At 39.2% G+C, this 20,863-nt stretch overlaps 1 protein-coding gene across 1 annotated transcript in view; it reads right to left on the bottom strand.

The window, feature by feature from the left end:
• The window catches only part of dock1 (dedicator of cytokinesis 1), a 198,067-nt gene that overhangs the window by 176,859 nt on the left and 345 nt on the right, over positions 1–20,863 (bottom strand). The window lies entirely within an intron of this gene.

Here is a 20,863-nt window from a genome sequence, read left to right as displayed (position 1 = left end):
ATCATAGCTTCAGGCACTGCAGCCTTCCCAGCAGGTTTATCCTGCAAGTGTATTATCCATTTCCCCCCTCCAAGAACCACCTGCCACTTGAAGTGCTCATTACAGTTCATTAGAGACGTCAGGTGGGACATGCCATTCTTTTTGGTTCCCACTAGCTCTAGGGGGCTTATGTCTGACAGCCATGCAAAACAAAGTCTTTCTGCTTTTGTTGCCGCTGGACTCCAAACCGTTTTATGCGTCTTGCTCCCACACAGGAAATTAAAAAAAAGCGTGTCTTTTCCGCAGCGGATTCTTCCAGAACAAGACGTCAGTCAGTTCAAGATGCTAGTCGGTAAAACTTTTAAAAGTCCAGTTGCTGAGACTCACTGACCAGCAGGACGGTTGAAAGTCACATTTCTATAGAAATATTTTATTGTACCGACAATTTTTGTATTTAAGCAAATAAATAAATGCAAACTAAATTGCGATCGGTCATGACCGAACTTTAAAAAAAAAAAACCTGACCTGCATATTCCAATTTTAGTCAATTTCTTTGTCTGAAACGTCGCTAAATAGAACAAGAAAGTCGCTGAGTTGTTAACAGTTAACCTGGTGGGTGGGTTTGTCATGGCAGAGCAAAAGGGGACAGTGGTTGATTTTCAGACCTTTCCTGAAGTAGATATAAATCGGTGGAAAAAAATCTGCTTCATATGCAAGAATCAGATGACCACAGACGTCCCAAAATGAAGGAGATCAGGGCCTACTTTAAACTCGCACCCCTACTTTAAACTTACAGCATTTGAGGGAAATGAAAAGCTACTAATGATTGTGTCTTTGGTTTGAAAGCTTCAACCAAAGATACTGATATTTCCCCAATTCTGATCATCTTAAGAAGTTGGGAGAAACCGTAAGAACAGCATTTTACTAATATTTTCAAGGTAAAGAAAAAATGTTATTCTGTGTTGACATTTTCAATTGCCTTTGACATCTCATGTTATAGAAAAGTACACAAATCTGTCTCGATCCAGGAGTCTGACGCAAAATGTACAAATCCAACACCTTCCAAGACAGACCGAGGCTGAACATAGGCTGTGCGATGTCAACTTAAAGTTTTATCACAATATTTTGTGGTAATGTTGTGATGATTGCTTTCCTTTTAGGCAGTCACGGCATGTCACAACATAATCTCTCTAGCTGCCTAATTAACAGCTCACCAACAACAATTTTTGAGTCTTACTTCCTCAGCAACAGCATCCACAACCAAACCATGTGTTACTGCACAGCATGTGGAATTGCAGAAGTCTTTGCAATATTAACATGCAATATTGCAGTTGCGAAATATCTTAGATGTCATATTTGCTAATAATGTGCTTAGTCATTTGGGTGGAGTTTCACTGCCCTTTATGTCCGCACCAAAGAATATTAGTTACCAAGATCTGAAAGTTCAGACATCGTGGCAGGAAGACTTTAATAAAAGGACAAAAAAACTAAGTGAGGAAATGTTGTCATGGCAATATCCAATATCGGGACTCATTCATGGGAATGTTGGGTTGATGTACAGGGAGGAAGCCCAACAGGTAGATGGCTGTTAAACTGGTGGTGAACAAAACGTGACACAAAATTCCTCATCAATTGTGTGTTCATATCTATTTAAGCATTTTTTTACGCTAATTTTTCCTTGCATGCTGCTAATTATGCAAAAAAAATAAATAAAAGATGATTTGATTTGATCTATGTGGACTATTTAGCTGTCCATTTTCTGTGTGGCATAAAGAGAGCATGAAACGTGTCCGTCGCCTGTTAATTCAATGCTGTTGTTTTTGTTGTCCATTTTCACAAGCACATCCACAGTGCATTTAGTGGTCCCCAACAACAATCTATCGAGCCCGACGAATCCTCCAGAATGTGAGCCATTGGCAGACAGCAGAACAAAGACAACGGCATTCATTCCAGCTCCACTAAAACACAAAAGGTGCCTAGAAAGATAGAAAACAACAGAGCAATCAAAAGGGAGGTGGGATTAATCTGCGTTGAATAGTAATGGCAGAATAGCCTCTCTGCAGCCGTGGCGACGATCAGTTATTACCGTTTCTAGCTAATGCATGCATGCAAAGATTTTTTTTTTTTAAATTTGATCACATAAAACTTTAACATATGTTGTAGATTTTAAAAAAAATTAAACCAACACAACACCTAAATATGAAGTGAAAAGTATACGAAATGTTCAAAATTATCTTACAGATGAATTTATGACGAAACGGGTTTCCATTCTGACTTCTTTACTCTTATTTTCCCTAAATAAAACCCCTGCAGTCAATTGCCTTCAAAAGTCCCTTAATCAGTAAAGGGAAGAAATACTGAGCGTATAATGTAAAACAAGCAGTTCTGTAAACACCTCATAGGACTGTTGGTGAACACTGGTGGACAAAGCATTATGAAGACCGAGGAAAACAGCAGATGTGCGAGGAAAGGTGCCCTGGTCAGAAAAGAGGAAGGCTGAACAGTTTGCTAGATGAACACACGCCAAACATCGCATCCTTACAGTGAAACACGGTGGTGTAAGTGTCATGCTAAAGGGATGGGTTCCTTTAGCAAACAGGGAAGCCAGGACAACAGCAGGAAGCTGCAAAGGACTCGAGAGTAAAGCAGAGGTTCACCTTTCAGCACATGCACAGTGCATTTAGTCGTCCCCAACAGCAATCTAACGAGCCCGACGAATCCTCCAGAATGTGAGCTTCATGTTTAAGAATGACCTCTTAAACGTAAAGCCAGAGCTACAAAAGGAAAGATTTAGATCCAAGCATTAAAAATGGTCTGAGAATATTTGGCAAGAATTTATATTCCATCCGCTGTGATTGAGGCTTTATCAATTTGGAAAGAAGAGGAGGTAAGTATTTCAATTGCTGAAATCTTGCAAAGATCCAAAGCATGTCAAAAGAATTCGACCCGTAGCTGCAGTACAACCTTATTCTCCAAAATACCAACTCGGTCGGCTGAATATGGATGCTCTGCAGACATTTAGAATTTTATTAGAAAATTTTCATTTTCCTTCCTCTTCACAATCATTGCTACTTTGCGTTTGTCTATTACATAAAATCCCAATAAAGTTTGTGGTTGCCTGGTGACAACATGTAATAATGTTCAATGAGCGTAAAGATATTAAAATCAGCTTGAAAATCACAGTGCTTGATTGAAGCCTGGACAAGTTCGTCTGATTTTTTGCATGTTATCCAAACGGCAAGACGAGCTCTGGCAAAAAAACCCAAAAAAAAATACACTCCATATTTCAACAGAACATGATAAAACGCCTCTGTCAACGCTTCCAATGAGACCCTCCGATTTCAAACAAATGGAAGCTGGGAGAGCCGGGGATATCCTCTCTGGGTAGAACTTTCTTTTTTAATTTTTCAAATAAACACAAACAACCCTGGGAAGATGCTGCACTAAATGACGGCCATCTAACACAGCCCTGACATCCGAGGCAATCATTGCACAGTTTGCCGGAATCACCAGAGAGATTCCAGTCACGTGTGGATTAAATGACAGCTCTGATTACTCATAAACCTATATTTGCATATCCAAGTAAACTGATGTCAATTAGGGAGCAGCGAGGGAGAGAAAATCCACCAGAGGAAGAAGACGAAAAGTGTTAGGAAGTGGACCATGTTTTCCCTCGAGTGTGGCATGCAAATTATTTTCTGGAAATGGGATAAACAGCAGCATCATTTGACAGGGAGTGAGGTGGAGGTGGGGTGGGTGGGTGGGGGGGGGGGAGCTCATTACCATACATAACCTCTCGCGTAAGGGCGTGTAAACTCACAAAACATTATCATCAAAGGAGACGAGTTAGGAATCAAATTATGGAACTATCTACTTAGCCAGTACACGTCTACGCCCTCTCTACAATTATAAGCAGACTCATCTAAATAGTGGACTGATTGTAATGCTACACTTTGCACTCGGTAATGGCCTGCACTAATCCACGCACAGTATAACATATCATTACACTCTGAAGATAATATTGTAGGTTGATGAAGAAGGGGTGGAAAGAAGGAATAGCTCTAAAAAAAAACTCCCTGGAAAGAGTCTGAGTCAACTGAGGTTTTTGTTTGAAGTCCCAGTAGGCAGGAGGCTCCGAGCCATCCAGGAAATCCCAGACAAAATGGATTCTACGAGGGGAGAACCCAGAAGCGGAGCATGAGGCAACTCTGAATCAGGATGGGCTGAGCTGCTATATAGTAACAGAGCTAAAGTGCAACTTTAGATTAAAACTTAAAAGAGGCTTCCAGCTTTCAACTGCGTGCGCAAATACCCCACTGTTCCAATGAGGATCAGCGTTCGCTTGATCGTTTTTCAATGTCAAGCCCTGGTTGCATCTTTTCGAGCATCAGAGAACTCAAAGGTGATGCAAATATTGAGCAATGCGTGGAAACTGCTTTAATGAAAGAAGTTTCAGAGAACATAATGGCTTTCTACTTCCACCTAACTGTCAAGCAAGTTGGAAGGGAATCTGTGAAAGAAGCCAAGGTTTGTATCAAAATGTTGTTTAGAATAAACTGGATGGGGTTTTCAAATCCAGAGACTGTGCCACCATGTATCTGCTCACGTTTGTACAATCCGAATCATTCAACAGCGACGTTTCACCCTCCAGTCTAATGTGTGGCAATAATGAGCTGATTTGTCAGCTGCCTCTCCTGGAGAAATTGTGATCCAGCATCTCATAACTTATCCTTGTATGCAAATACCACCACATTTCTCTTTTCAGAAAACTCTTCAAGACCATACATAGTTCGCTTTTCACCATATCTCTTGTTTCTGAAAGAACCGCTCTCGCAAGCAGGGTTGAAGTCAACCTGTTGTTGTTGATTTTAGACAAAAGCAAAACGAGAATACGATGGTGACGATGAGCAGCGATTAATGTCATTAACACAACAATACAAGTCGCAATAAAGTCACAACAGTTCACTGGACTTTAGTCAAGGGTATTTATTTTTTTAGTAGTGACACTTAAAAAAAAAAGAACAAAACCAAGAAGAGCGCTACGTCACTGAGTACTGATAAAAAATAATCAGCATCAGGGCATGATACATATATCTCTCTATTTAAATACAGACTGACTAGTTTATTCTTTTCCAATTTTCGCTTTGCATTTAATGTCTCGCGTATGTCTCAGCTACACCGAAGAATACAAGAATTATCCTTTAATTGCTGTCTGATTGCATAAAGTGCAGAGAAGTAGCTCCCCCTTAAAAAGCTACAATTGAAACTTATTGGGCTAAACCAACAGTGTTTTAAATCTCAAATCTATGCAGATTCATGGATGTGAAACTGATTAGATCTCCACGTTGAGAATGATACGGATATGTAGATAAACACAAAAGGTTTGCCTTTGTTCAAAAATCTGGAAAAAGAAAAAAAAAACATAGAAATAAGAAGTGAAACTGAAGAAGGAAATATACATTTAATACAGAGCTTAACTTGAAAGAGGTGGACTTTAACAAGCATAGAGTGGGCTGCGAACACTCTCCCTTCTCTGTGCAGCAAGAATGAATAGAGGATGATTATTCCACTCCAGCTGCATTTCAGCTCTGAGGAAAGAAGGACAAGTTAGCAGAGAGTAGCTCCACAGACACAGATTACAGACAGCAGTTATATCTTTCTGTAAATGACGAGCTGGACCTCTTATTATTCAGTATTTTGAGGCTACATCATTTTATAACTGTATTGTGTAACACATTTTAAAATACACATTTAGACCACGCTCTCAAATTTGCTGAAGACCAATGACATAACTTCTTAAATACAGGGATCCACGATTAGTTGACCTAAATGCGTTATAATTTTCTTAATAACTAAAAAATTGCTCTTTGTGATATGGGAAAAAAAACTCATAGTTACTTCAAAAAATGCACATCTTTTGCTACGTTGTTCATCCTCAGAGATCGCCGTGTTTTCGCCAGCGCAATGCATGCTGGGTAGGATGATGCGGTTTTGGCCGCTCTGTACTGGAATATACAGAGTAAACACAGGAAGGCTAACTTTACCAGTGTTGTTGATTATCATATTGCGTTTGACCAGTGTAAATTTAGACAAAGCTACACTGTATTGCTGTTGGCTATAATTAAAAAAAAAAAAAAAAAAAACATAGTGAGGTGAGTCTGCATCGCTTCCCACACACACACACACAAAAAAAAAAACTTCAGAAGGACCTATATTTGTGCCCTCAACATTTCTCTTCCTTTGCAATGTTTTCTAAACAGAAGAATGATACTTTTAAAGCAAGACTGAAACTTTAAGCAGATATAAAACTACTGACCAATGCAATACGAACCTGCATTAGTCCTCCTAAGCAACCTACTAACACGCCATTAAACTTTGTTTAAACAGCAGAGACAAAGTGTTTGTCCCCCCCCCCCCCATATTCCATTGAATACTCCTGATACGATACAAAGTGATTCACCTGAGTGTAGCCAAAATATCCAAATACAGAGCTGCATTAGCAAGAGCAGAGCCTTGCAATGTGAGCGGAGATGATCAGCCATGCAGCAACTTTATGGCACTCGGATAAAGGGAAGCTTACAAAGCAGGAAGGCATAATTATTTCAAGTTCCTCTCTAATAAGGTTTAATAAGAGGTTTAAGTATTCAGACTGAAGTCTGATGGTTCTAATTTAGAGGGAAACTCAGACAGCGATGTCAGAGAAGAGGAGAACACCAACAAAACAAACCCATTTCCTCTTAGACCAATTACGCACAGCAGCCTTTTAGCTTTGTCTGCAGTTGGAAAGTGGAGATAATGCTATTGTAATTAAACTGAAATTAATACAAGTGTAGCTGAGCTGCTAGACAGAGAAAGCCACAGGTCCTCACCCCCCACCCCAAGTTGCTGGGCTAGAACCACATTGTTACTCTCGCTCTCAAAAAAATTAAAAAAAAAAAAAAAATCCCAAGAGGAAATACTGCTGAAGATACGACTGCATCACAATAGATGAGACCCTTCCAGAAGGAAATGCTGATGCTTTTTATGTCTTTAGGAAGTTGAACAATACTTCACGTAGCGAATAACGTACAAAGAAGTGAAGAGAGTAAAACTTTATTGTTTACTGGAAGGGAAGGAGGGATTTTTTTTCCATGCATGAAAAGATAAGAAATGCAAAGAGAGGAGCAGGTGGCAGAAAACAGCAACAACTTGGTGCCAGACTTAGACGCCAAAGTCAGTAATGTCTTTTGGCACAACTTCCTGCCATTCACCAAGCCCCTGTAGAGGCCTGTGGCCACAATATGGCAGGGCAATAACTTTACTGCCACCGCTTCTGTGGAGCTTTAATTGAAAATCATCTTCGTAGTACAACAGGGAGAGACAGAGCGAGCAGATCCAAGCTCTTTACAGAGCACTGAGCAAAGCCTTTCACTGAGAATTTCCAACACAGTGGTCTAGTGTTATTTGTGGGAGTGCATGAGTGTGTGTGTGTGTGTGTGTGTGTGTGTGTGTGTGTGTGTGTGTGTGTGTGTGTGCGCGCGCGCGCTGGCTTTGCAAAGCAGCCTAGCTTGCACTTTGCACACGAATCCAGAGCTGCAGAAAGAGTAATCTTTTGATTTTGCATGACTCCGTTTTATGAATTTCTTTTTTTTTATTATTATTTGCATCGTGCAAAAGTCCTTACACCCCTTGAAATTTTTCCCATTTTATCACATTGCAGCCACAGACAATGTGTCCTTTTGTGACAAACTACCAACAGAACATAGTGCATCACTGTATATTAGAAGCAAAACAAAAAGAAAACTGTGGCATGGGTATGCAGTTTAGTATCTTGACTCAAAAGACAGCAGCAAACCTTTCTGTCTCTAGCAGCTTTATAGCAGAGATTGAAAGGTTTGCCCATTCTCTGCCTAACAGCTCAGGCTAACTCAGACTGGATGGAGGGAATCGGTGAACATCAATTTTCATGCCTTGCCATGGACTCACAGCAGGATTAAGGGCTGGAATTTGACTGCACCATTCTAAGCCAAGCGTTATATGAAATCACCATTCCCATGTCGAGGTCTGCAATGTTGCAATAATAAAAGCTTGATTTTTAATTTGTTTGGGTCCCACCACCTCTGGCCATCTTCCCTCACACTGCTGTAGAAAAGCTTCCTGATAACATGATGCTTCCACCACCGTATGCATAAGGCAGTTCAATTCATACCGAGATAGATTTGGCCATAACACATTATAGGTTTGAATAGTATTTTTTTTTTTTAGGGAAGCAAATTAGGCAAAAAAATAAGCACACTTATTTTTCTTCTACTTCGCAACATTCACATTTTTGCTGCTTCAACATATTATATCTCAATAAGTCACAGACTGAGGTTTCAAGAGGTGCGCATAATTTCTTCTTTACGTAGTGGCACAAATGTTTGCAGTGCTTTTTCAAAAACTAGAATAGCTCAGAAAGAAAAATCAGGCTTTGCACAGAAATATGCACCAATTATTTCTTGCTCTGCTTTCCAACTCTCATGTAGCAAGGCTAAGGACCCGGTAATTACCTTTAAGCGTTTATAGAGAAACTCTAGAATTGACTCAGCAAGTTTACTTTGAAACACCTTCGCTGACATTCAGCCAACACGATGACTTCATCGTCGTGACTCGGAACTTTTATCACTTCACATCTGCTGCAACAAGAGGTGCAGACTGACAACAGGAAATGCTCGCAACCTGTTCTTCGCTGCTGCTATTTATAATCTTGTACTGGTGGCCGCGTCTTACCGTAACAGATGTCGCATACGTTCCTGAAAGACCTGAGTGTTGTTGCAACGAAATAGCTTTCCAGAGACAGCTGGAAAATTGTTAAATGCACTAACGCCAATCCCAAACTCTAATATGCTCCTTCATTATCGGCATACCTCTGCTGAATTTTAAAAATTAAGCACAAGTGCAAAATTCTCTCTGTTTTAAATTGCTGGGATAGATGAGGGTAATTAACCAACAATATAATCCACTGAAGCTCTTTCTCTCTCAGGGTAGCAGGGTTGGTCACCCGAGGAAACAAAGAACTAATGTTGCATTTGGCCTTAAGATTAATTCGGACCTCAGAAGTTGAAATTGCCATTGACTATGCTCTCTGTGCGTGTCAAAAGAACTGCATGTCTAAACACAATGTACAGACAAATAACAACACCAGCCGCCTTCTGAAAAAGACATGATATTAATAGCAGTCCAACAAATTCCCATGATTTTGCCACTAAAGCAAGAGAGACAAATTTGAAACCTGCAATAAAAACGGATGGGTATAGAAGTGCATCTTAATACCCTTCAATATAATTGAAAGCTAGCCCACATATTGAAAAGGTAATTCACCTTAATAATGCTGTTATTTTGAGTGCATATACAATGCATTGCAAGAACATACTTTTTAATAGGCCAAATATTTCAAATATTTATTTGAGGAGGATTTTCATTAGCTTTAAATGATCATTAACAGAATAGAAATGAATCAGAAGTACATATCACTGAGTCACTTTTTTTGTTTTATTGAAGAAATTAACAGCTTGATTTTACTCAATTTTTCAAGATGCAGCTGTAATTGGATCATCTATAATCAAAAGCAACGTTGACATGTTTGCAGAGCTTTAACCTTTTTTTTTCTTCTTTCAAAACCTCAGTGGTTACATTGGCAGCACAAAGACAATGCGTGTGGTTTCTGTGGGATCTCTAGACGACTTGCTGGTTTCTTAAATTGTGTTTATAGTGTATAATATATATATACATATATATATTACATATATATATACATATATATTATATACATATTAGATCTTAAAACAAAAATGGGGAACCTGATGAACATAACTGCTGCACGCAAATATTTAAATTTGCAAAGAGGAGTACTCAAGTTTACTTGGAAGGGGTGATGGCCCAATGAAAATCCAATCTGTTCACCTATTTTTTTTTTTTTTTTTTTAAATAAAATGAAATTTACATTTCAGTGACATCTGCGACACAACTTCATTTAAGTCCCTTAAGGTTGTTCACAAAGTAGACCTGCCAGTCACTGAAATCCAAAAGTGCCTCTCGAGTCTCTGAGCTGCAAGGTTCTGACTTTTTCCGAGTATTTAGCTAGGCACACACGCACACACAAGATACAAAAAAAAAACAAAAAAAAAACACAAAAGGCCATTTCATCAAATGCCAGGCTTCATGAAGGGCCGTCTCCTGCTGCATGCAGGCGTCCCTCGCTCGTCTGCAACGACAATCAATGACTGACACCTCAATTACAAGTCTCCACAACAACCGATGGGACATTTTAAAGGTGACAAATGCAACGTTAATATGGACTGCTGCTAATATTGGGTTTGACATTTGTATAATCTGAGCAGCCTCGGTGCTGTTGAGCCCGGTGATTTTTGTTGTGCATGAATCTCAACATTAGATTAGAGGACTCAAAACCAATATAGCATAATACGAAGATTTAACTTGGAGGACATTTATGTAAGTAAAATAAACGGACAGTTTATAACATTTTGCTTGTTGATGCCATTGGTAATTACATTTAAAGCCTGCATACTCCATTATTCCCACTAGTTTACAACTAGGTATTGCATTTTGAAGTACTACTGAACAAAAAAAAAGTGGGTCATAATCAATAGGTAGCCACTGTGATATTGTAACTGAAAAAAATATATTTGTTTTTTTTTATACAGTGCATTATTATTAATGTAGTTCTACATTAATACGCTTAGAGTAGGTATTATCAGGGAAGGCTGATAGTTTTTTATATTATCAGTAGCAAAGGTTTTTAAACTGATGAGTGAGCAAAGGTCACCAGACAGGAAACAACGATATTCAGAGGACCGTATGTAACATTTATAGATGCCACCATTAAATGTTTGTCGTCCATTTCAGGTGCTAACGCGGATGATTAGAATTTCTTGTAAAACTATATTTGCAGGCATAAAACAGTTCTTGTAAAGCAGGTTTTCAATATTTTAAAACAAAATAATATTAGCGAGTTGACACTTTAAACTTAATGCTCCTCAATTTATATCAGAAACTAGTGCTGTCAGCATCACTACATCAGTAGTTTCCTCATGTCTTGCCCGGAGAATCTATTTGTGCTAGCTGTGCAAGTTCAGTGTGTCCCATGACGGTTTCAAAGAATAAAACTTTGTTGTACGTAGCTCAACCGTCTTTTTATCCGCTTCAAGTCTTGCTCTTCCTGACAGACTCAATCAACAGCTGAAGTCTTTCATCAGAACAGAGAAGTCATTTTTTAATCAGATAATTTCTTACATCTATGTGCTTACTAATAAAAGCATTAATAATACTTAATTGTTAATGTTACATTGGGTAACTTTAAGCCTTCTCACGGCAACAACATCCACACCGTAGGGTGAGGCTAAAAGTACAATGCAGTAGAGTTTATCTATTCAGTGACAAATGTGCTAATTGGTCAAACAGACAAACTAATGGTTGAGACAGTAATATACAAAAAATAAATAAATAAATTTAAAAACTATAAAGTTGAAAGACTTATTTCTGTTTCTACTAAATAAATGCGTGGCTATGTTTTGTCCTCACACCACACAATGTGTCCAAACTTAGCGAGTGCAGTAACTGAAGGTGTTGCCTGTTTGAAGGCTCTCACCTACTAATCTGAGCTTACCGCATCTAAATTATGCAACAGCATATGTCTGCATCCGTGACCTTTGTTTCACTTTGACATGTTGCACACCATTAACCATCTGTCAAGCGAGCCGGAGCAGCACAGCAGGATTCACTTCAGACAAAGGCCCAAGCTGCTTGGAATGTCCACAATCGACGCCGAGGATACCGGGGAGGACACCCGTCCAAACCCCAGAGCGGGAAAGACAGCCGACGTGTCTCGCCGTCTTCTTGTCACACTGCATTTGTTCGTCTCACAAAAAGGAACACAGGGCCCTTTGTTGTTTGTCATAAAAGTTCACATACCTACAAGTGTCGACTTTGACCACAGACGCGATGCGGTGACACAGAGTCTGCCACCAATACAGAGACAATCAAGTCCCATAAACATTCAAAGCAAGTGGAAGGCCTCATTAGTCTACCTAAAGCAAATAAGATGCAACTTCTGCTTTCATCTTCCAGAGATGATTATTCACCTTCAGGGCATGTTGGCTGAAATCAACATTGTTTACATATTTTGGGTTGTGACTTCGGGATGTGTGCACACACCGAGCTTTTTGGAGCTCGACACAAAAGTGTCCCAGCTTTGTCTCAGTGTTGAGCCAAGATAAAATACTGTGGAAGCACTTAGCTATGCACTGATTAAATAGGCCAGCTGTCATTTGTCTTAGCCACCATCTCACAGCAAGCCACTGGGAGCTGTACTATTAGAACTGCCTCACCGAGCAACACGGCCCGCAGTAAATATGTGATTCCCTTTCAGAATGAATAAACAGCAAAGTCACACTGACCTCCAAAGGGGGAAAGGGAGAAACATGATGATTTTATTGGAGTATCTGGAAAAGGTAAATTAGGGCCATCTAATGAATGGTTTAATATAGATTTAATTATGTTCACAATTGCCTTCTTATTATTTCAAGACTTTCACACAAATTCTGCACGGAGCATTCTACAAAAGTTTTGTCTTTAATGCAGATACATTTATTCAGTGGAGAAAAAAAAATTAAATCTAAAATGAAGAAAATAATAGTTTTCAACTAAACGAGTGGCGATTAACACTTTATCTTTGTAAACTGATCAGAGCAAATTTTTTATGTATGTTTTATATGACGTAACAAACACAATCACTTCTACTAGCAACTTTTTAAAAGCTCAAGAAAGCAGTAGTTGATGTCATGTGTGTTGGTTTTAACATGGGTGCATACAAATTATGATATTGTGGCAGTTTTACTCAAGGTTATTATACAAAGAGGGTCTCGTACCGTATCTGGTCAATAACTGCAGCACTGATGGGTTAAAGGAGGGGAAGAATAGACCTGGAAGAGCTGAGGTCTCATGGATCAAGGTTTCAGTATTCGAAAACAAATGATTTAACTCTGTGATGCACAAAGACATAAAATTAGAATTAGTGGTGTTGGCTGAGTTTTGCGAGTCTGGCTAACTGCTAAGTGATGAGACAGTCACACACTTCCCACTTATCAAGAGACACAGCTGTGGGGCACAACACCAGAAGGAAGGATGTGAGAGTCAAGAAAAAAACAAAAAAACAAAACAGACCGCCACACAGCTCTGTGGATCCGTTGCGCACTTCAGACATACCAGACAAACCCTGTGATCACTACAAAAAGATAAGAAAAAAGTTCTCCTCCTGGTGTTCAATGAGCGTCTCACCTTGCAATCAAGCCGAGCCCCGTCATGTTCTGTCAAGTCAACAACAAAGTTTATTCTGAGAAAGAGCGAACTCGGGGGGGTTTTCTTAAAAAGCTGCACTGTTGCTGAAGCTGTTGTTTCTTTGTTAGATGTGATTTTAATAGACCGCAGCAGGGATTGCTTTCTCACCATCTCTTCTTCCATATTAGATATGGGCCAACGTGAGATCTACTGATAACCTCGCTTAAAGGTGTCGGATTATTGGAGTTACCGCATTATTCACACCAAAATCTAAATCTTTATTTCGGAAAATGTATAATATGATCGACCCGGTTTTATTTCTAACAAGAAAGCTACAAAGGACAGATTATGCGTCATCAATAAGATTGATTGTTTTATTTTTGATGCTGCCGCGAAAATGTATTTACTCCGCTACAATCGTTTCACACACAATGACGGCCGTCGTTGACGCACTCTTGGTGTAATTTTGATGGACTGGCCACACCTGAGAAGGTCTACCAACTGCTCCTTGTTTTGTTGATGTGCCTTAGGGAAAGGCTGCTAAGTGTTTGCAGAACGATTATAACATGAATCAAAAATCTGTCAATTTCACACAATATAGGCCTCTGCGCTTTAAAAGGTTTCCAGAAATTGACATTAAGTGGGGGAGAAAATATAAGCAGCCTTTTGGCATCAAGTGCCAGCAACATGTGGGGGAGGGGAATGTCTGTTCCATGTTGATTTTACCCTGAGACAAGTTATTAGTGGAAAGCAGCCTAATAAAGATAGGAAAACATTTCACAAGAAACTGCTTCAATCAGGGTTGTAAAGAAGAATAAAAAGACGGGCTGCGCAATTTAATAAACATATGGTAGGAATTTTAGTAAGTAGCTGAGACGGCGCTTTAATTGCAGCCACATTTGTTAGCTTACTGCACTCGGGAGGTGGGAGCCAATTTTTTATTTATCTTTTTTTTTTTTTTTTAAGAGTGCTGGGCAGGGTTCTTATAAATCACTTTTGGCCCAAGTCAAGAGACAGAGCGACTGCATCTCTGTTTTCTGCTCCCAATGTGTCACTCATCAGTAACCTGTTCCAAGAGAAAGCTCTCTGAAGTTGTCAGCTCCAAGTTTAAAATGGGAATCACAGCAACAAGGGTCGTGAAATTTAGATCCAAGTGTGTGTTCTCGTGTGACCGACTGTCCTTTCAGATAAGCCGCCACTCCGTGATTTGACCCCCCCCAGGAAGCATTTCCTCCTAGGCTAAATCTTAAACGATGGTGGGAGGGAAAAAAAAAAACAAAAACTCCACATTTCCTGTTCTGAGTTGGTATTTTAATAGATTTCCTCGTGTTAAACTTCAGAGAGAAGAGAAAAGTTGGAAGGAATTTCTCACAGGCAATCTGTGCTTAAGTCTCAAAACTGACGTGTTGATTCAGTTAAATCATCTTTAAGCTTTCCCTGGGTTCTCCTTCTAGAGCTACAAGTCTCTGACGTCTCTCTTAAGGAACAGCAACATGCTGATGAAACAGAATTAATGAGGCAACATTTGAAATTAGCATCAAAAAGTATTTCCGGTAAATTCATCACTGAAGCCCGACAGAGCGAGACAGATCTCCTCGGGGGCCTTGTTGAGTCATTTTAGGGATGCCACAAGAATAACTAAACATCAAAAACCTTGATCTCCCTAATTTATGCTTAGCTGTTAGGTATTTGTCAAGAAATAAAAATCTGCAAAGGCAAATGAGAAACTCCTTTTTTGAGGAATGGCCTTCATTGCTTTTCTGTGTTGATCTCGCACAAAAAAGACTAAATAAAGTCAGGCCGAAACCAAACCGGCAGCTGAAGCTACAACGAAGCCTCTGTCAAGTACAAGTTTTAAGTCCCAACTTCCCCATGTTAATGTACGAGACACTGACAAAACTAAATCGTAAGTTTGAGTCTCTGTAACATCCTCTAATTGCTTTTCTTTAAAAGAGAAATGTTTTTTTTTCTCTTCTGCTGAATTAATATGACATGCATTTTGTTATAAGAATGCAATTTATTTTTTTGCCATATTTATTTTTGATAAATCACGTTTTAAAGCAAAACAAAGTACACTAAATATAGTAGAAATATATTTTCATAATAATGAAATAAACAGCAACCAGAGCCTGATGTGAAGGCTTCTAGAAGCAATACACATTCAAGTTTAAAAGTAGGGCTGCACAAAATACTGTATCGCATCATACATGCCAGTGCAGTATGCGATACAGTTGGAAAGGACTGCTTGGGTCCAATATTTGGGAAGCCATAATATTATATGTGTTATGCATTTACGCACTTGGAGGAAAGAAACTCAGAAGTTGCATTTATCACCGAGCTAAGCTCTTGTCTGTCACATCTCAGTTCTTTTAGCTGCTCACTACTTTTCCTTTGGCAGCTCCGTATTCTTTGTCTGATGTCAGATATTTCCACCATCCCTACCCCTGGCCATGTCCAACCGTTTCCACCTTTTTAGTCTGACCTTGTCACAGAACTGCTAAACCTAAGCTTTCCCTTTAACATACTCGTTTGTAATTCTCTCCACTTTGATTACATCCTCTTTCAACTTCACTTCCCTTCATCATAAAAGCCATAAATCATAAAAATCCTCACCCTCAGCTATCCCTCTGTCACAAATTACCTCTGACAATCATCTCCACCCACTGCTTCCTTCCAGCATTCTCTTCTTTGCCTCTTTCATATAGCGCCCTTTGCTTTGGACAGTTTCCCTTGGTACTTAAGCTCGCCGAAGTTCTTTAAGCTTCATTGTTCCACCTGCCTTTCTCTTATTCCCCAGCCATGTATTCTGACTAACTGAGAATACATGTTAGTCATGTATTCTCAGTATTCTGACTAACTGAGTCAGAATACATGGCTTCTTTATTTCTTTATTTCGTCTTCTTTATTTCCTTCAGAAGCACAAACCTCCACAAGTGCAAGCTCCATTCCACCTGCTTCCTACTTCAATACAGATCACAAAGTCATCTGCAAACAACATAATGCCATGGCGACACCAAATTCGACTCATCTGTCAAGCAGTTAATCATCACTGTAAAAGAAAAAAAAATCAAATCAAGATCAAGCCTAATTAGCAACTTGGCAAACAGGAAAAACACACCATTAATCATTCTGATGGATCCATTAAAGAAAGTCTTTAGCCTTTATCCAAAATTGTAAGTCTCTATGACGTGAATGCTGAGCTCAGCCCATTTTTATTTGCCTTCTGGAATTAGTGACACATACTTTATTTCTACTTCAATAATAAGTTAATAGAGTTAATTATTCATCATAAAATAAACCTGATAATCCAATGACACTCCCCAAATGAAGTAAAACCCTCCAGGTTCTGACACAGAGATATCCAGCACGGGAAAAAGTGAAGAGCCTACCGCACTGAACCCCATTGAAAACCTCAAGTTTATTCCACCAAATATTGATTTCTGAACTCCTCCTAAATTAAAACGTGATGGTTGTTGTTTCTAATGGAATGAACTTGTTTTCTTTGCATCATTTGACATCTGAAAGCGCTGCATCTTTTTTCGTTATTTTGACCATTTCTCATTGTCTGCAAATAAATACAAAATTTTTGCTTGGAATTTCAGACATGCTGTCAGTACGTAAGAGAATAAAAGAACAATGTTCGTTCTACTCAAACATATACCTGTAAAAAGTAAGAAATTGATCATTTTAAGTGGCCTCTCTTTTTTTTTTTTCCAGAGCTATAAATGTGCTAATTTAAGACATTACATCGCCTTTAAAACCAAGGTTCTTGATCAGTGCTCACTAACATTTTTTTTTTTTTGTTCGTTTTCGCACAACTATCACATCAACTGTTTTAAAAACATTCAACAGCAAATCAAGCTAATCAATTTAGTTTTTTTTTTTTTTTCCCACCATGATAATAAACACAATACACTTTGTAGACAGCCAGCAGCAATTATTTTCAGCACATCTGCAAAATGTCTTGAAGAGAGTTTTTTGGGGGTTTTTTTCCACCTCCACCAACAAAGCCATTGGGCCCATTATGAGAGCAGTTTAAGTGGGAAGACAAAAAAAAAAAAAAAGTTTTTCTGAAACAGAAATAGATGCAGATAGAGAGCACTGACAGCCACACAGGCCTCACAGAGTGCTCATTAGCACTCCTCGGTCAACACATGAAGTATTAAAAGTGCATCAGCTGTGCACCCTACCAGTCCTCTCCAACCATGATGTGGCAGCAGCTTTTCTTTCATCTAATGAGTCATCCCACGACTGCATTCAGCGAGCCCACCGAGAATTTTCTCCAATTTTTTTATTTTTATTTTTTTGAGGGAAAGTCAACTTTTTAATTTACACGAGAACGCCGAGGGGGGGGAGGGAATCATTAGCATCGGTTCTTCATTTTCAGACACACACACACACACACACACACACACACACACACACACACACGGGTTCAACACAGCACAAACCGGATCGGAAACACCGGAGCTCGTTTAAAAGCTGCAGTCAAAGGTTCAGTTTCACCTGCTGAAATCATCCATCAGTCAGCATCAGCACCCGTCTGTCGGCTGCAAACTTTCACTAATGGACACACACAAAAAACAAAGGGCTCAGCGTGGCCGCAGTGGCATAAATTGCTAGCTTTAAAATTAACCAACGTGCTGCTGCGGAACCAAAGAAAAACGTTTTCAAATGGATGAAGGTCTCCAGGAACTGCATCTGGACCTTTCTGTGGGATTTCCAGGAGAACCACGTGTAGCTCCATCACGCTATTGTTTGAATGCGTAATATACCACTTTTGGAATGCCTGACAGATTATGTCAGTATCCCATTTCACACTCTCTTTTTACAAGGCCATCAAAATTCAACACGCTAACCAGTGTTTCTCTCAGATAATAGACGCAAGCACTCCTGCCCATCTTTCGTTTTATCGGAGTGCTTTATGAGGTTGCTCCTTCACATATATTCCTGTAAACAGTGCAGAGGTGTTTATTGCACAAATCCAGAGGACCGTGCAAATACTCAGAGGGGGATATCAACAGCATAAGTCCTTGAGATAAAAGCTGGAGAAAAATGTGTCGCCGTCGTCGTCGAAATATATAAAACGCCATTTTTAAGCACAGACAGTGATGCTCAAGTGTTTCCACATATCAAGAGAAATGCGATTCTCCCCGATGTTTTTGTTTGACTGTTTACAATATTTTCACTCCAGTCATTTATGTTTTTTTCCGTCCTAGGAAGCAAAGTAGTTGCCAATATAAATGTCAATCTTCTTTATATCGCACTTTAAACAAATAAAATTGCACCAAGATGCTGCACTGCAATGATTATTTAGAGTATCATCAGCAAAGCACTTGACTGGGATATGGTACCTACTAAAGAACCCAACAGTAGCATAATAAGGAAACTACTATGGGGCCTAAAATAGAGTAACAGTTGATAAATAATCACCCACTGGCTCAGAGAAACGCATGCCCAGTTAGCAGGCCAATGCACAATAACACCTCTAATGTCATTATACCAATTAATCCGTTATAAAATGATGTTCTGAATTACAGTGTCAAAAGTGGTACAAACTTGTCGGACAGAGTAAATCTGGTCCGTAGGAACAAAGAGGTTGAAGACCCCCGATTAAGGTTTGACAGAATAGCATTATCCATTTTTTTTTTCATTTTTATTTCTCTAATATCATGACATCTACAACACATACCAATATCTCCCTCGAAACTGCCAGAGTTTTGAATCTTTGAAGGTTTCACTGTAATTTTTATTTGTCTTCTTTTGACCCCCATTGATTGCAAAGTGCTGCCAACAAAGCATGCAGCGTTTGCAATACATTTGTTATATTAGACAGTTGGTTGAACTGATGTGATCCTTTATGGGGTCTATTGTTTAAAATGCAAAGAAAGCAATAAAATAAATTCATGTTTTACTGCAGAAGTATAATTCGACACTTTTTCCTTAATTTTGACAAGCCCAACCCTTAGTTTGAGCAAAATGTATTGCTCAAAATGTAAAATGTAGTGCAGAAAAAAGCACTGTTTAATAGTTCTTCTCAAAAAAAAAAAAAAAAAAAAAAAAAACCATTACAGGTAGACGAGAGATAGAAGCCCATTTCTTTTAGCACAGCAAAAAGTGCCATGTTGGGGCCAGATTGTCTGCAAAACAACTATGAGATGCTATCAGCATGCAAACTGATTGTTTATAGCAGAAAATTGGCATCTTCTTCTACCATCACAAACATAAACTTTATGTAAACTTTCCTGGGACAACAGGGTATTTGTTTATATTGTCAGTGCTGTACATGCTGTCAACAGTTGACAACTTGATGAACTTAAAATGCTTTGAGAGGTTTTTCCTGATTAGAGATTTCCCCTCCTTTAACAGGAAACCGCCTCCGTCACTGCTGTGCATCCCTTTCACCTGGATCTCGGGCCAGCTGACTGTTGAGGAAGTGATCCAGAAATGCCTCAGCGGTTAGTAAGCTAACAAAAGTCATGACGTGACTTGAAAGTTTTGCTTCCAGTTACAACCAGAAACTTTTGGGAATTTATGTGACAGACCCACACAACACAGTGCACATTTTACAAAAAAAAACAATCTGAAAAGAATTGTGTAAATTTGTGGTGGCAGCATCATCCTGCGGGAGCGCTTTTTGTCAGAAAGGAACAAGGTTCCCAACAACGCTGAGGGGAAGAAGAAAACCTGCTGGAAGCCGAAAATGGCTTACAATCTCGAAGAAGGCCAACCATGGACAATTACAAAGTTGAGCTCAAAACATGTATTTGTCGGGATGGCCCAGTCAAAGTCCAGACCTATAACCAGTCAAGAATCTGTGGCAAAACCTAAAAGTAGGTTTTCACAGGCTTTCGCCATTCAGCATGACTGCAACACATAAAATGTTCCATCTGTATATTTGCAAAGCTGCATTTCAAAATGGTTCTAAAAAATAAAAATAAAAACATTTAGTGAGTCAATAAAGATGCTCACAATTTCTTTACTGTATAAGAAAGAGGGGGAAAGTATGATTTACTTCATTTTTACAACAACACACGCTTATATATTGATCCATTGTAACATGACAAACTGTGCAATACTTTTGGTCTATAATTATGTTTAGATAGGAAAATAATAGGCATGATTTTAACCAATGTTTCTGTGTTTCTGGCTACTGCTGGGTAGCTTTAATCTGTGATTGTCTATCCGCGCGCTGACGGTAACCTCCGAAAAAGCACCGCAATAAATCACGGCTTTTCCCATGTAAATAAACACAAGTGATAAATGGCATGGTCCGTTTTTAGCTGGACTCTTCCGTGTACAGCTCACTAGCAACAGAAACTGCGAGTCCAGATATCCCACAGGAGAGCCAAGTTTTCCGACCAAGTCGCAAAGCGTTTGAGCAAGCGGAAGAATTAAAGGAGCAATCGCGAACTTATGTTTAGAGTGTTGGGCAGGGCTTCCAGTCAACAGACCTAAACGGCTACAAATAACGAGCAGCCTGGAACTAGATGGTCAATTTGTAGCAAATCGAGGCCCCAACAACACAGGAAACAGCGCTGAAACTAGGCGCGCCTCTAACAATTCCCAA

Source organism: Poecilia formosa, unplaced genomic scaffold (genome assembly GCF_000485575.1).
Source record: "Poecilia formosa unplaced genomic scaffold, Poecilia_formosa-5.1.2 Scaffold136, whole genome shotgun sequence".
NCBI classification, from domain to species: Eukaryota; Metazoa; Chordata; class Actinopteri; order Cyprinodontiformes; family Poeciliidae; genus Poecilia; species Poecilia formosa.
Note: the sequence above shows the minus strand (reverse complement) of the source record. Positions and strands in the feature narration are given on the sequence as shown.